Raw genomic sequence first — 14,465 nt, 5'->3', positions numbered from 1 at the left:
GCGGGCTCGGGTGGGGGGAGAATGAATGGAGGCAGCCTGTGGGCATCCAGGTGTCGCCCGGACTCCGTGTCTCGGCTGAAATTTGCATGACGGGAGCGCCTGGCCCCGGCTGTGCTTGTGGGTGTTTAATTGACGGTGAAAGACAGTTACCTGAAGTCAGCAGAGGTGATTCTGAAGAGACAGCTACGCGCAGAGCCACTCCTAGACTCATTCATTCATTTGAGGAACTGGAGTCCGAGGCACCTTTGAGAATTAGAGCCCGTGGTGCTTCCCTGCAGAGCCTGCCTTGGTGTGTTTTGTGTTTTTTGGGGGGGAGGGTTGAGATGGGGTTCAGCCCTCCTAAATACCAACAGCTCATGTCCATGGAGTAGCCAGTGTGGAAGAGCTTTGCTGCCATCCTCTCCTTTAGGTCTCGGGACAGGGAATAAGCAGCTGCCTCCATTTCTCAGATGAAGCAGTTGAGGCCTGGACAGAGAGGGTGATGTGCCCAAGGTGACACCTCCAGCAGTATTTGAGCCAGGACTAGAACTGGGGTCTGGCTCATTCCAAGACTGTGGACCTGTCGTTATTTATACTCACCTGACTCTCTTATTTATCTGTTACTTGATCAAAGTTGGCCTGTCATTCTAATTAAGTGAGTAGGATGGATCCGTGGGCCAAGGTCTGTGCACAGGGCCGTGCGCACGCGCTGGATTTTGAAAAGATGGTAAACTTGCTTGTGTGTCTTAGCTTTTGTTTGGATGGTACTGTTGTGCATACAAACATGTTAGTCTCCGTTAGGCTGGAAAGTATTTGATGCTTTAGAAAATGACGAGTTTACTGCAAAAAGAAGTTCTGCTGAAACCCTCGCTGGATTTTTTATCGAAATAGCACTCCACTTTACATGGAGTAAGCTGTGAAAGTACTGAAATAGAAGAATACTCTTCTGAGATACTTTGATTTATAATTTTGGGATCAACTTGGAGTCATCTGAATTCAAGAACAGGCCGGCAAAGGGGAGCTGTAAATTTCAAGACGCATTATAGAAGCGGATCTTCTGGGAGCCCTTGATTTATGGGGCAACCACCTGTGATTTTTAAGTTCAACATTCCTGAGTAAACCTGGAGTATGCAAATGTGAAAACTGATTTAGTGCAGGCAAATGAATCGTTCACAGTCATGTATCAGGCAAATGAGGCTCCTCAAAAACACTGAAATAGTCCTTTCTGCTGCCCTTGGGAGCTGCAGAGTCTTCTTTTAAGCACCTGGTATAAACTTAAGAGGTATCTGTAGAAGATGTAAATGGAAAATATTCTCTTACTAAAGTTAATATCCTATCCCAAACACTCTTACCTCACGTGCCTGGAAGGGCGGATGATGAAAGCTTTCTTTGCTTCATGCATTTCCTGGTGTTATACAAACTTGGTATGTTCCTAAATTCCTTGTTAGACAGATTCCGAGGTGGCTACAGGCCTTCTTACTTGTTTTCCTTAAAATTGGAGTATCTCCAATCCTGTGACTCAGTTGTACTCTTCCTCACTGTTCAGCCAAAGACCTCTGAAACTGCTCCTGTTGTGGTGTAATATGATCCCTTCTTCTGTGCATGCCTGGTTTCATTTGTGAGATGAAACTGAACAGTCTTAGTAGGACAAATCAAATACATACCTGTCTATGTGGTGTTTACAGGATAATGAAATTACCGAAAGAAGCGATCTCGGAACCTCCGTCAGACCCCATAGTAGGTAGATGTGCATTTTTGGTCTTTGCAGACACCCTGAGTATATATTTTGGGAGAAGTCAGAGGTGATTTGGATATGCACCAGAGGTTGTGAACCAGTGGCTTAAAGTTTCAATTTGGCTTTTTTCTTCTAATTTATAATTTATTGCAGAAGCATTTCTTAAAATAGCTTCTAACCTCTGATGTGTATAGTGGTGGGTGAATTTTGGACTCTGAAGTACAGCTGACTTGCTCTTATAGCTCTGTCTTCTTTCAGAGTTTGTTAGGATACAGGTATGTTCTTTTCTGGGTTCCAGGACCAGTAGTGGACTAAAATTAGCTTCTCCTGGAATTGATTGGATGTTCTCAGGTGCAGATGAACCAAATACAGCAATATTATCAACCATTGCGAGCTTTTCTAAAAGTCAGATAGCTTTCAACTTTGAAGAAGTCATTTAAGTTCTCTGAGCCTCAGGTTCTTCATGTGGTTGTAAATTAGAGTATTGCTAAGTCTAAATTTCTGTGATTCAAAGTCCTCCTGGGGCTTCAGTTAAACATTCTGGTTAAATTGATGGAATCAAAGTGTTAATGGCTTTATAATAACTTAGCAAATTGGTGACTTTCAGCCTGAAGTGTTGATCTTTTGCTTTATATCACATTATTTTTTAAAAGTAATTTCCTATGAGTTCCTCATTATAAATCTCTTTGAAAGGTTAGTTTTATTTGTATTGGTTTTGTCTGTTATTTAAGGAGCTACAATCATGAAAGAAAGAAAAGTATACTCAGTAGCATTCAAATCTGTAGTGTTTTGCTTAAATATGTGTGTGTGTGTTTGTATGTGTGTATACATACACATACACGTTTTATATATATGCAAACACTGAGTTTTTCCATCGTGTTTAATATAATTTAGTTTGCATGAAATACCCATTTTCTTCTATTTAAATTGGTCTGAAAGAGGTCTACCATCAGTAATTTGAGATTATTCTTTTTCTGATTTACTTTTTAAGCCCATAATTACTAGAAATTAGTAATTTAATGTCTAATGTCTTTTTAGGGGGAGAATAAAAAGTATTGCTGTATTTTATCAATATTGTGTATATCCATTCATTCTCAGGACCGTACTAATTTTTCTTGTCCCTTCTCTTGTGCAGTGCTAACTTTTGTTCTATACAGGGAAGTAGCAAAAGGTAACAGAATACTTTTTCAGGTTGAATGAATTCAGATAGTCATCTAATGAGTAAAGTGCCTTAAAAACCAAGCTTTGATACACAACAAGGCATGATAGTGACTGGCCTAGAACTCACAGGTCGCTTTGTAAGGATAACGGCAGCAGAGGCCACAAAGTATTTGAGTCACGAGGGACAAGTCTGCCCCTCTATTGGTGATGGCAGCCACAGTGAGGAGTGTGATGAACAAGAACACGTGTAGCGAGTGACCTTCCTGCCTGCGGTCAAGACCTGTGCTGCTTCAGTAGTTCACACAGCACAGGAACAAACACAAAGTGTATCCATTCTAAGTTATAGAATGTTTTGTCAATGTTTCAAATGCAAGTTGCGGAATGGATAGACTGCTGAGCCGAGGTACCCATTCATATATTTTGTTGAGTAGTAATATTGTTATAATAAAGTTTATATTTATTGAGAACTTAGGAGCCAAATGTGCTAAATATTTTACCCGTGAGCCTATTAACTCTTCCCACAACCTTAAGAGGCAGGGTAAGGAGGTCAGGAAACAACCCCGTTGGTTGACTCCAGAGCCCCCAAATTTAGTATTTCATTGTGTTAAGCTGCCTTGAGTTGCTATCTCATAAACTAACTCATAGATCCATGGTTCTTAACTTTTTTTTTTTGGGGGGGGGGCTCATTTCCCTTCTGAAAATCCATGGGAAACTGGACCAAATATCCCTTCCCATCCCATCACCACCAAAAAAATTCATACAGATACGAAATTTTGGGTATGACTTCAGGAATGTCATGGACCGCTTGAGCCCCACTGATCATTCTAGATAGGTTAATGCTCTTAAAAATGGACTCGGGCTTTATGAAAAACGCTCGTTTTCTTTTTTTAACCAGTAGGTAGGAAAGGCCCAGGTTTTTAAAAGATGAGCCTATGTTTGTATTATAAATCACTTTGTTCAACTTTTACATTGAAAGATTCTTTCCACTTCACTGGGAATTCAACTTTAGGTGCCACAATTTAAAGAAAAAAAACAAAATCAGAAGTGGAGAACTCAGTATAGAACTTGCTAAATGCTTGTCAGGTTTGGCATTCAGTCTGTGCTGGTACCTTCAGCCCCTGGCAGAATTTCATGGGATTTTCCCCAAGGTTTATGCACTATTTTTTTCCCCTTGGAACCTCAAAGTCTTTATATAATACATGTATTTATTTAATGTTTCTTGGCTTCATCCTTCTTCCTTGACCAGTGGTCTTAACCTTTAGTGGGCATCAGAATTAGCTAGAGGACCCCACTCCCAAAGTTTCTGATTCAGAGGTCCGGGGCAAGGCCCAAAAATTTACATTTCTTTCTTTTTTTTCTTTTATTTATTTATTTATTTATTTATTTATTTTTTAGAATTTACATTTCTAACGAATCCCCGGTAATGCTGAAGTTGCTGGTGTGAGCCCCACATCTGAGAATCCCGGTCCTAGACCATCAAACCCTGTGCCTTCATTCCATGGATATTTCTGTTTTAGTTCTATGAACTTGAAACCTAAAGAAATCTTCCAGTTTGCTCAGATTCCTTTTGAGGGAAGCTTTGTATAGTGACTTTTTGAAACATACGTGGTATCTGTCTCGCCTGTATTTTCTTGGTGCATAATTTTGGTTATGCTAATAGGAAGTCAGAACGTCGGAAACATTATTTATAGAAGTGGTGTACCTTACCAAAATGAAGCTCTCTCTCCTCAGGCAAGTGACTAAAGGATTCACCTTTGAAATGGGATATAAGCTTCAGCAAATTGTCCATCGGGGTCACTAACGGCGGAATTCTGAATGGAGAATCGGGAGCTCTCCTGTCCCGGCTTATGTGACCTTGAGAGGGACCACAACTGCTGAGCCCGTTTCAGTCCCACATGACTACACATTTGGGCAGGTTTTGCCATCAGCTGTTTTACTCACATGCTAAATTGTATTTCCTACCCCTTTCTCTTTCCTTCTACGCATTGGTAGGAAGAATGAATTGGAGCGAGGACGATCTTACCCTTTTTGGATGCATTTGTGCTGAAGGCACCTTTGTTCACTTGATAGACTATTACTCTAGGAAATCACCTCAGAGGCGAACATAATAGTGTAACAGTGTCTTATTAACATAACATTATTACCTGTATTACTAACATATGTTATCTGTTTTATTAACTAGCAGTGTAATAGTTGTGCTTTACAGAATGATATAGTCCATCTATGCCTGAACCTGTGTCTGAATTGTCTTTGAATTGTTTTAGACAAAAACCTGAATATAGAAATCAAGTTATAGTGAAGCGATATCTGCCTTCATTTTACACCCGCCGTTGTGGTTTTCACCGTAGACCAGTGTGTGCACAGTGACCTTAGGCGATATGATTTGCAGTGATGTGTTCTGTGATTTGAAGTTTTGGGGCTCCTAGGACGTGCACAGCCACACACAACACTGGCTTTCCAAAAGTCTGAATAGTCAACTGATATTTTCAGATAAAAGACTTTCTAAAGGCATTTTAGGTACCTGCCCCTCGTGTTCAAAAAGGTGTGCGTAGTTTTTAGCCCTCCCACAGCTCGCAATGCATCTTGCCGAGGGCAGAGAAAGGTGAAAAAATGTGTGCGGGCCCTGCTGATGTCAGCTCTACGTGGCTGTTATGCTGGGGTTCGTGTGTAATCCCAGGTGTATGAGCCTCCGGTCTGTCAACACCTACAGAATGAAATTAAGTAAGGTGAACTGTGACAACAAATTGACCCATGTTCCTTCTGTTTGATCTAAAAATACTAAAGCACAGAGCCCTCATCTTCTCCCTCAAACCTACCTTTTATTTTTATTCAAAAGCACTGCTTGTGGAAGTGCAATTACAATGTTGCATTTAGGTGAGAGCGCAACTTCAAACTCTCACAGAGGAAAAATCTAGATTTGGGAGCATTTGTTTTTTATTTGGCTTTTGAATCTGAGAACATGGATCGACCCTGTTATGCTCTGACCAGCGTTCCCATCCATACCCTTAGGGAGGCACACACATCTTTGAGAAGGGTCTTCTCCATTCGTCACTGCTGCACAGGAAGTCGCAGGTCACGTTTCACTTTGCTGACCAGAATGGTTCCACCCAGTGGTACTTCCATCGGGCAGGATTTAAATATAAATTAATAAGTGAATAAACACTTACAAATCATAAGTGATGGCAGGTAGCCTTTGACATGGCCACATGACAGTGATGCGGGTTTATTAGCATTACCATTTTTCAGTGTCGTGCTAAAGACACTCACAAGCCTTACTGCAGAGCATTGGACAAAAGCCATTCTGATTTCCCGTGCCAGGGCCTTTATCTAGGACAGTGATCTTGGCTGGGCGGGATGAGATCTCATCTTGGATCTATTCTAATTTTACCCTTGCCTTAGATATTCCTGTTCAGGTAAAAGATCCAACTGGGATTAATTGCCAGAGGAAGTCTACATGACTCATTGGACTAACAGCTGATTGTAAGATTCGGAAGATGAGAGGTTCCCGTGTGTTTTGGTTTTTTTTTTTAATTTTTTAAAGAAATTCTTATTGGGGATTATTGGGGAACAGTGTGTTTCTCCAAGGCCCATCAGCTCCAAGTTGTCCTTCAACCTAGTTGTGGAGGGCGCAGCTCAGCTCCAAGTCCAGTCGCTGTTTTCAATCTTCAGTTGCAGGGGGCACAGCCCACCTTCCCATGCGGGAATTGAACCGGCAACCTTGTTGAGAGCTCACACTCTAACCAACTGAGCCATCCGGCCGCCCCGAAGCTCCCATGTTTTAATTCCAGCTCTGCTTGGCTGAGTGACCGTGGCCCTGTCTGAATGGTTTGGTGGGCCTTCCGAAAGGCCAGCCCGCCTACCAGCACTGCACACACGTTTGCATGTGCCACCGAGGACCGTTGTGGGGGATGCCCTGAGTGTCACCCATGAGGAGAATAATCACCTTGACATCTGGAGCAGGAGGTCGCAATTGTCAGGGAGTGGCTTAACCCACCAGTTGACCTTGACCAGGATGTTCAAGGGCTTGTTTCCAAGCTTTTCTGTGCTCAGTGGGATTTGATGTATGGCTCGTGTTTCCCCGAAAAGAAGGCCTCACTGGACCATCAGCTCTGAGGCGTCTTTGGGAGCAAAAGTTAATGTAAGACTGGGTATTATATTACATTATATTATACCCGGTCTTATATAAGACCCAGTCTATTTTACTATAAGACCGGGTCTTAATATTAATCTTTGCTCCAAAAGACTCATTAGATAGAGCTGATAGTCCGGCTCGGTCTTATTTTCGGGGAAACACGGTATATGAGGCTCAGCTTTCATACTCCGTACTCAACCCTGGAATGGCTACCAGGGAAGCTGATGAAACATTTGCCCATCTAAACAGGGTGTATTTGCCTCTTGGGTGCCCATTGGTGGGCCTGGGCTCTCTGGCCTCGTGGAGCTTACAGTCTCGTGATCAGCCTGTACCCAAATAGATTTTGAAGGGCTCACATTGTAAAAGCAACCCAGAATGTATGTATTTATACATACTCATATTTAACGTAGATATTTCATATGAGAGCATTTGGACAGAAGGAGGAGGAAAGTAGAGAGAGGATAGCTGTTTATGCTTGTCACGTAGAAGTAGAAGAAGGTTGTGCTGTTTGGAAGGCAGAATTTGGCGTTGTACATTTATTTAAGAAATACGGTAACTCCTAGTCATTCAGTCAACAAGTGCAGTAAATCCTCCCTTAACATTGTCAATATCTTCTGTGCCTCCGGCGTCTCATCAACGTTACAATGAAAGGGTGTTGAACGAAACGACGATATTTTTCGAGGACCTGCTGTACCGGACACTGGTAGCTGCTAGAGACTGAATACGCTCCCTTCCCTCCCTGGCTGTAACTTCTGTTCTGGTGAGGGAGACACGTTCAGTAACTAATTCCACTTGTTTGACTGGGTTGTGGTAAGAGACACAGAAGTGGAGGCTGCTAAGAGGGCGTAACTGAGAGCGTCTGGGACTTGGCGGGGAAGAAGTGAAGGCTTGCTTCTCTGATGAGGGGACGTTTAAGCAGAGAGATGAAGGTGAAGACTAATCGCGGGAGAGTCGCAGGCACAGGGACAGCAGGGACGTGATCCTGCAGTGGGGCGAGGTGGCTTGGCTGAGAGGCCGGTGGGGGAAGGGGTTGGGGCGGCCATGAGGCCATGCAGGCCACTAGGTGCGTGGGGCCGGCCCTGGTCCTGCTCGTGGGCCCGCCTCACGGGCTCCCGGGTAAGGACTCTGCCACACGCTGTGCCCCAGGCTATGGCACACAGCCTCTCCTGTCACCCCCACACAGCCTTCTGAGGAAGAGGCATGGCTCTCCTCGCTTCACACATGAGGGAACTTACGGGTGGACATTAGGGACTTAAGATCAATAGCCAAAAGTTACCCAGCTAATAAGTGGCAGAGCTTGGATTTCAACTCGGGACCCTCTGGCTCTAGGGCCCGTCCTGACCATTTACTGCCCGTTTGTTTATAGCTCTAATAAACAGGCAGTTAACAAAAGGCAGAGATTCCAAGTTCAGCACAATGTGAAGAATTTTCCAGCACCCGGCTGTTCAGACACGTAGACAGGGAGAGGCACGTGCGCCCAATGATTGGAAGTGTTCATTCCAGTGGGGCGCAGGTGGCCACCTGTAAGGGACAGAGTAGGAAGGAGGTGGAACCAGGCGAACCCTGAGCTCCCTCTCCTGCGTCTGGGTTCACTTCGCTGTAAGACGAATCCATGTTTACACGTGTGTTTTCTTCCCTTCAGTGACCATGAAAGACACCAGGTTGACAGCACTGGAAACTGAGTTACCAAGTGTCCCCAGGACAGGTAAGGCATCAGCTCAGTCCTCTGGTTGGGGGACGATGGAAGGGAATTGGCGGTCTTGTCCATGGTTATGCATCCATGTTTCTCTGCATTCAGATTTAACATCAATGATTTTAGCTGCTGGCCAGGAGCTGGACCTTCTGTGGCGTGAAGTAACTGGTCAAACTCCTGATGGTTTACTAATTGCTTATTCAGTGCCAGGCACTGTCAGATGCATTGTATGTGTTATTTTCTTCTTCACAAGCATGCGTTTCGTGTATCCCCATTTTACAGATGCAGACTCGGGCTCTGAGCTGTGTCGTACTTTTCCTAAGGTCATGAGGCTGGTACTTGGTGGACCCATGACTCACATAGTTCTGTCTAGCAGCAACGTTTGGTTTTCATCACTAACTTAAGTTGAAGCCTGTGTGTTGGAGCAAGTCATTTAACTAGTGCAGACATTCTCAGCCCAGCCTGTCTTAGAAATGCACTTGGGTCTGTAAACGTAACTTTAGTGTAAAGCAAGTGCACTCTGTGGACCCTGCCCCGTCCCCTGCTCTGCATTGGGGCCTGGGTGTTGGGATTCTGTAAACTGTCCAGGTGACTGAGAACCCCCGAGCTAGTGACTTAGTATTTACATCTTCACATGGCTTTGTCCGTTGATTGTCTTAATTAGTTTTCTGGGCTGAATTATATGCTGTAATCGTTTCTAGGAATTGGAGGATTCTGAGTCCCTGAATTTATCCTTCATAAACGCTGAGGCCCTGGCATTTCCATGGAGATGGGTTTAGTCCTGGTGCTCCGACTGAGCGCTGAGCTGTAATTTTGAGTTTATAGCAGGAATGCCCAGTGCAGCCACGTGGTGTGTCTACGGGAAGGCGGGAGGGAAGGGCTTGGCTCTGCTCTTTATACACAGACAGCTAATGGGCTTTATTTAATGGCTCACTGGTTGCCATTTACTGTATTCTGTCACTGCCTCACCTTACCGCGTAGGAACTGTGAAATGAGGGATTTTTGCCTTAAAGACCAGTGTCTGTTCACAAACAAGGGCTTAATATAGATGGTAGACCGTCTAATAAGGAGGTGGAAACATGGTTCTATCACAAGTAGGGGAGGCTTTCTAAGTTTGACTTTTCATTTTTGAGTTTTTTGTGTGTACTTAACACTGTCCCTTTTGTAGATAGCCACTGAATATGAATTTGAACCCAGTGTCAAATGGTCAGCTGTTCATGTCCTTCAGGCCCAAACTGAGTATCACACAAACCAAAATCTCAAATTTTATGAAACATTTTTTATTACTACAATTGTATCACATTTTAGTAGCCAGATTTTTAAAGTTTGAAATTTTAATGCGGGGCCAATACTTTGCCAGCACTGCCAGCTGATGGGTTGCTCCTGTGGCCACTGTGGTCGTGTGTGTGTCACCGAATAAACAGCCATCTTTAGTTGCCACATGTGGTCCCATCACTGATCTTTCTGGACAAAGCAGGTCCAAAATTCAGGAGAGTTTCTCGTAGGTTGTTTTCTGGAAGGAACTGTACCTGGGATTCATAGCTCGGGCAAGCCTCAAAGATCCTTCATCTTCAGCTACTAGAAATCATTGGCGGTCATTTTGACAAGCTTTTCGTTGAAATTTTTAGCCTTCATAGGTGCAAAACTCCAAGAAATTGTCTCTGTAAAGCGTTTTTATAAAGTGTGAAATTTGATGAGTGAGTACAAAATGTGTTTTTGAGTATTTTATTTTTTTCTTAACATTGTTTTCTTCATAGTCTATTTTTTTTATGTTTGGCTTGAAGACTGGATAGATGTTGTTGAGAGTGATTTTGAATTTTTTTTGTGTCTTAAAATTGAGACGACAGGTAGAATTTTGTTTTTAATTTATCATTACAAGATGTGAATTATTCCCAAATGTGACTTTTCCTTGAAAGACTACAAATTAAATGCAGTTCTTAAGGTTATTTTGTAATAAATGCTACAGAACAATCCTATGGAAGTTAAAATGAAAATATAATTTGATTTATGTCATCTAGCCAGGTATTAAAATTTGGTAAATATTTGACTCAGAGTAATTACTATTATTTATAAAAGTATCTAGCTAAGCTACCCTCTTAATATTTATATTATTAGTTAACATATTTAACTATTTGGAAGTTCGTAATTTTTTTCCCCCCTTCTTCCGCCTCCCTCTCTTCCCCGCCCACTCTGGTTCAAGCCGTTGTTTCTCAGTCTGGTTGTGTAGGACACAGCTCCCTGGCCCATGCTGGTGTTATGAGCCTTGAGCTCCCCCGGCTGAGGCAGTCGGTTGTGACTGCTCACAGTAGCCTGCTGCCGCCCTCAGCAGCCCACGGCAGCTTGTGGCAGCTCACGCCAACCTCCGGTTGCTTACCTCCGGTTGCAGCCCAGGTCCAGGGAGAGCTGTTGTTCACAGTCTTAGCTGTAGAGGGTGCAGCTCACTGGCCCATGTGGGAATCGAACTGGCAACCTTGGTGTTAGGAGCACGGTGCTCCATCCACCTGAGCCACACGGCCTACCCTGGAAGTTCATAATTGTTTTTAAGTATAAAAATCACATCATGAGCTGAAGCTTCTATTTTTATGAGTAAACATTTATACTTAAACTGACAGAATTTCCACTTATAAAACACAAAACTTGGCTGTTACTTCTAGAATGTTTTGCCCGTATTTGAAAGTGATTATTCAGAGCATTCCAGGGATGGAGGGAACAGTAAGTACAAAGCCATCGAGCAAGAACCTGCTGTCCCGGGTTTGAGAAGGCTGAGACTAGAGCAGGGAGATGAAGAGTGGAGAAGAGACGGAGCGTGGGAGTTCGTAAATGGCCGAGTCAACGTGGAGCCTTAGGGGCCACTTGTGAGTTTAGTTCTTATTAGCTCCCTGTGAAGCCACTGAAGGATTTTACACGGCAGTGATGGATTCTGATTTCCCTATTTCAGCGTCTCTTGTGGTTGTTTGGTGGCACATGAATGGTAGGGAATCAGGAATGCAAGTGAAGGAGGCTGCCGCTGCCTTGTCTCCAAGGGGACACCATGGGGGTTGGACGCGGCCGACAACAGAAGGGGTAGCGAAGTCTGTGTTGCTGACGGATGAGATGTGAGGGGAGGAGTGATTGAAGAGTCAAAGGTGTCGCCTAGATGTTTGCTCTAGACTGGCGGTCGTGCCTTTTGCTGAGACCCAGGAGACTGGCAGAGTGACAGGGTTTGGTGGGTGTTGAAAGTCACGGCTCCTTAGTATAAATAGCATCATCTATAGCACTGTGCTGTGGCATGCGGCCGCTGAAGATAATATTAAAGTAGGTGGAATGTTGCTTTGGCATGTAGATACAGAACTGCATTAACCCAGATACTGACTTTTGGCTGCTTCTGTCTCTTCTGTTTTCTATACTTGGTTGTTTCCAAAATGGAAGAGAGACTTTCACGGCTCTAAGCAGATGTTTCACGTGCCTGTGGTGCTAACCTTTAAGTGACTTCTTCTAGCCAATCTTCTGTAGGCTGTAAAGTGTGTCTAACGTGTGCGTCTCACCCACCAAGTCCAGTGTGAGCTGCTTCCTTCCCTCCTTTGTGCGCGCACTGAACCATGGCCATTTCCTACTCGTGCACATATAATCCTTCATTGCACTCGCTAAGTCCGTCTTCTCTGCATAGCACCCTGCAGTTGGGCCCTCAAGAAACATTTGAATGAGTATAAAAACAGATATTCCAGTCACTGATTCCAAAAGCTTTATGATTTAACTCTTGTGAGGGCTTTTCGAATATCAGAAATCTTTGAATTTGGGTCACTTAAACGAAGAATATTATCCAAAGCCCAAGATTTATATGTTTTTCTGGGGATTAGAAAATGTGGTTAAAGGCAGAATTTTAGAATCACAGAGAAGAGCTTGTTGCCAAAAATGTTCTAATGTGTTTTAGATAAAACCTTATTTTTTCTTCTGTAAGGCGTTTGGAAAGAGTAGGCTTCAGAAACCAGACTTTTACACCTAAATTATATGTATAAACTGAAAACAACCTAGATAGTCCAAGCCGGTCAGCCCTGACGGTCGCCAAGTTGACTGGATGGGCGCCATCTTTGTTTAGAAATGAGCTCATGTCACTCTGAGCTCTGGGCTGCCTGCATTTGGAGGAACAGTTCTGACACGCTTGTCTTCTGAATACACGAAAGAGAAACGCAGAGTCTCACCAGGCTGATGCTAGGTAAGTAGCAGTGTTTTGGGAACAAAGCCAAACTTGGGGACAAAATGCTTTTACATTTGGGAATCATTTTGAGATTTATCTGGTGTAGAAATGAACATGGGGCTAGGAAAGTAAATGTGCTATTAAAATGTCATCTTGAAAGTGGTATCCCAAAGTTTTTTATTAGAATTCTTTCTGATAGTATACAGGTGCTGCTCATTGAGTATTTATTTGTGCCAGGTATTGTGCTAAGTGTGTGACATATATTATCTCATTTAATCCTCTCAAAGAAGACTAAACCCTGGCAGATTAGTGTTATCTTCACTTATAAATTTAATTTAATCCGACTCACAACAAGGTGAAATTTGTTTCTCTTTTCAGTTTTGAACTCTTTTCTGATAAAATCTTACCAGTTGAAGCCTCAAATTTCTGAGCCCTTTGCCCGTAAGGTTTGTATTTATAGGGGTGACCCAGCAACTTCCTACATCATGGTTTGCTATGAAAAATGCCTTTAGACATTTTAATTGATTTTTCTGGCTAATGAACTTTTGATTCACCAAGAGCCAAAGCAGTGAATATCACCAGGTTATAATTAAGTAAGAGCAGAGATAGTAGTAAGTTAATACTTGCCAGTTTTTGGGGTCATTGCTACGTTAAATTTGGCATCCTTGCAGGAGGAGCTTGACTCTAGCGTAGTGTTTCTCAAACAGGGCTTATATATCACCTGTGTAAGAATTACCGGGGGTGTTCATTAAAAGACCAATTCCTGAGCCCCAAATTCAGTTCTGGAATGGGCCCAGGAAATTGCATTTCTGATGAGCGTCCCACCGGGTTTTGGTAGACACTGTTGCTTGAGAACTGCTAATTTAGCTTACTCAAAGAAAAGCAAATAGAAAGTAAGAATATATTTTAATACGGTTGCAAATGACATGTGCGTTCATTGGCCTGGGAGCTGGGCCGCCTATGTTCTGCTTTATTATGTGACCTTGGCAAAATTATTTATCGTTTTGGAGCATCCATGTTCTCACTTGTAAAACAAGGATAGTATCTACTTACCTCACAGAGTTGTTATGAGGGTCAAAAACCACAAGCTAGCTTAATGTCACATTTAAGGGCTTGGGGCTTTGGACTGAAGCAAATCTGGGCTCAGATTTCAGTTCTCTCCTGGCTTTGCCTCTTGCTAGCTTTGTTTCTATCCCTATAAAATCGGGACCAAAAAACCAGTCCCACGGTACTAATATAAGAAGTATATTTGATGGTTTCGTGAAAGGTGTGCAGTGCCTGTCTAATAAACGGTAGTTGTTACTACTTGTTTTTGAAAATAGAGCTCTCCAGCCCAAAGTGGGGAGAAATGCCTAAGTGTAGGCTTGCGTAGCCACACTGGGAGGAGAAATGCGTAAGTGTAGGTATGCATAGCCACACTGGGGGGTGAGGTGTGCTTTGTATGTGAAGATGAGGCCGCTACTCCACTGCCATAAAGAACTGAGTTTGGAAGGTGAAGGCACTCCCTGGCGCTCCTGCTGCTTTCAGCAACCCACGACCTAGGATGAGGAGTATACGCTAAAAAAGGAGAAATGCCCCCTGGTTCAAACTG

At 43.3% G+C, this 14,465-nt stretch overlaps 1 protein-coding gene across 6 annotated transcripts in view; it reads left to right on the top strand.

Moving 5' to 3' along the window:
- Positions 1–14,465, top strand: part of TSC1 (TSC complex subunit 1) — a 43,009-nt gene that overhangs the window by 560 nt on the left and 27,984 nt on the right. For all 6 annotated transcript variants that reach the window (XM_074331243.1, XM_019728923.2, XM_019728925.2 and 3 more), the window contains exon 2: positions 8,650–8,712. The gene's annotated coding sequence lies outside the window, so the exon portion shown is untranslated. The remainder of the gene's footprint in view (positions 1–8,649; positions 8,713–14,465) is intronic.

The sequence above is a fragment of the Rhinolophus sinicus genome, linkage group LG04, assembly GCF_036562045.2.
Source record: "Rhinolophus sinicus isolate RSC01 linkage group LG04, ASM3656204v1, whole genome shotgun sequence".
NCBI classification, from domain to species: Eukaryota; Metazoa; Chordata; class Mammalia; order Chiroptera; family Rhinolophidae; genus Rhinolophus; species Rhinolophus sinicus.
Note: the sequence above shows the minus strand (reverse complement) of the source record. Positions and strands in the feature narration are given on the sequence as shown.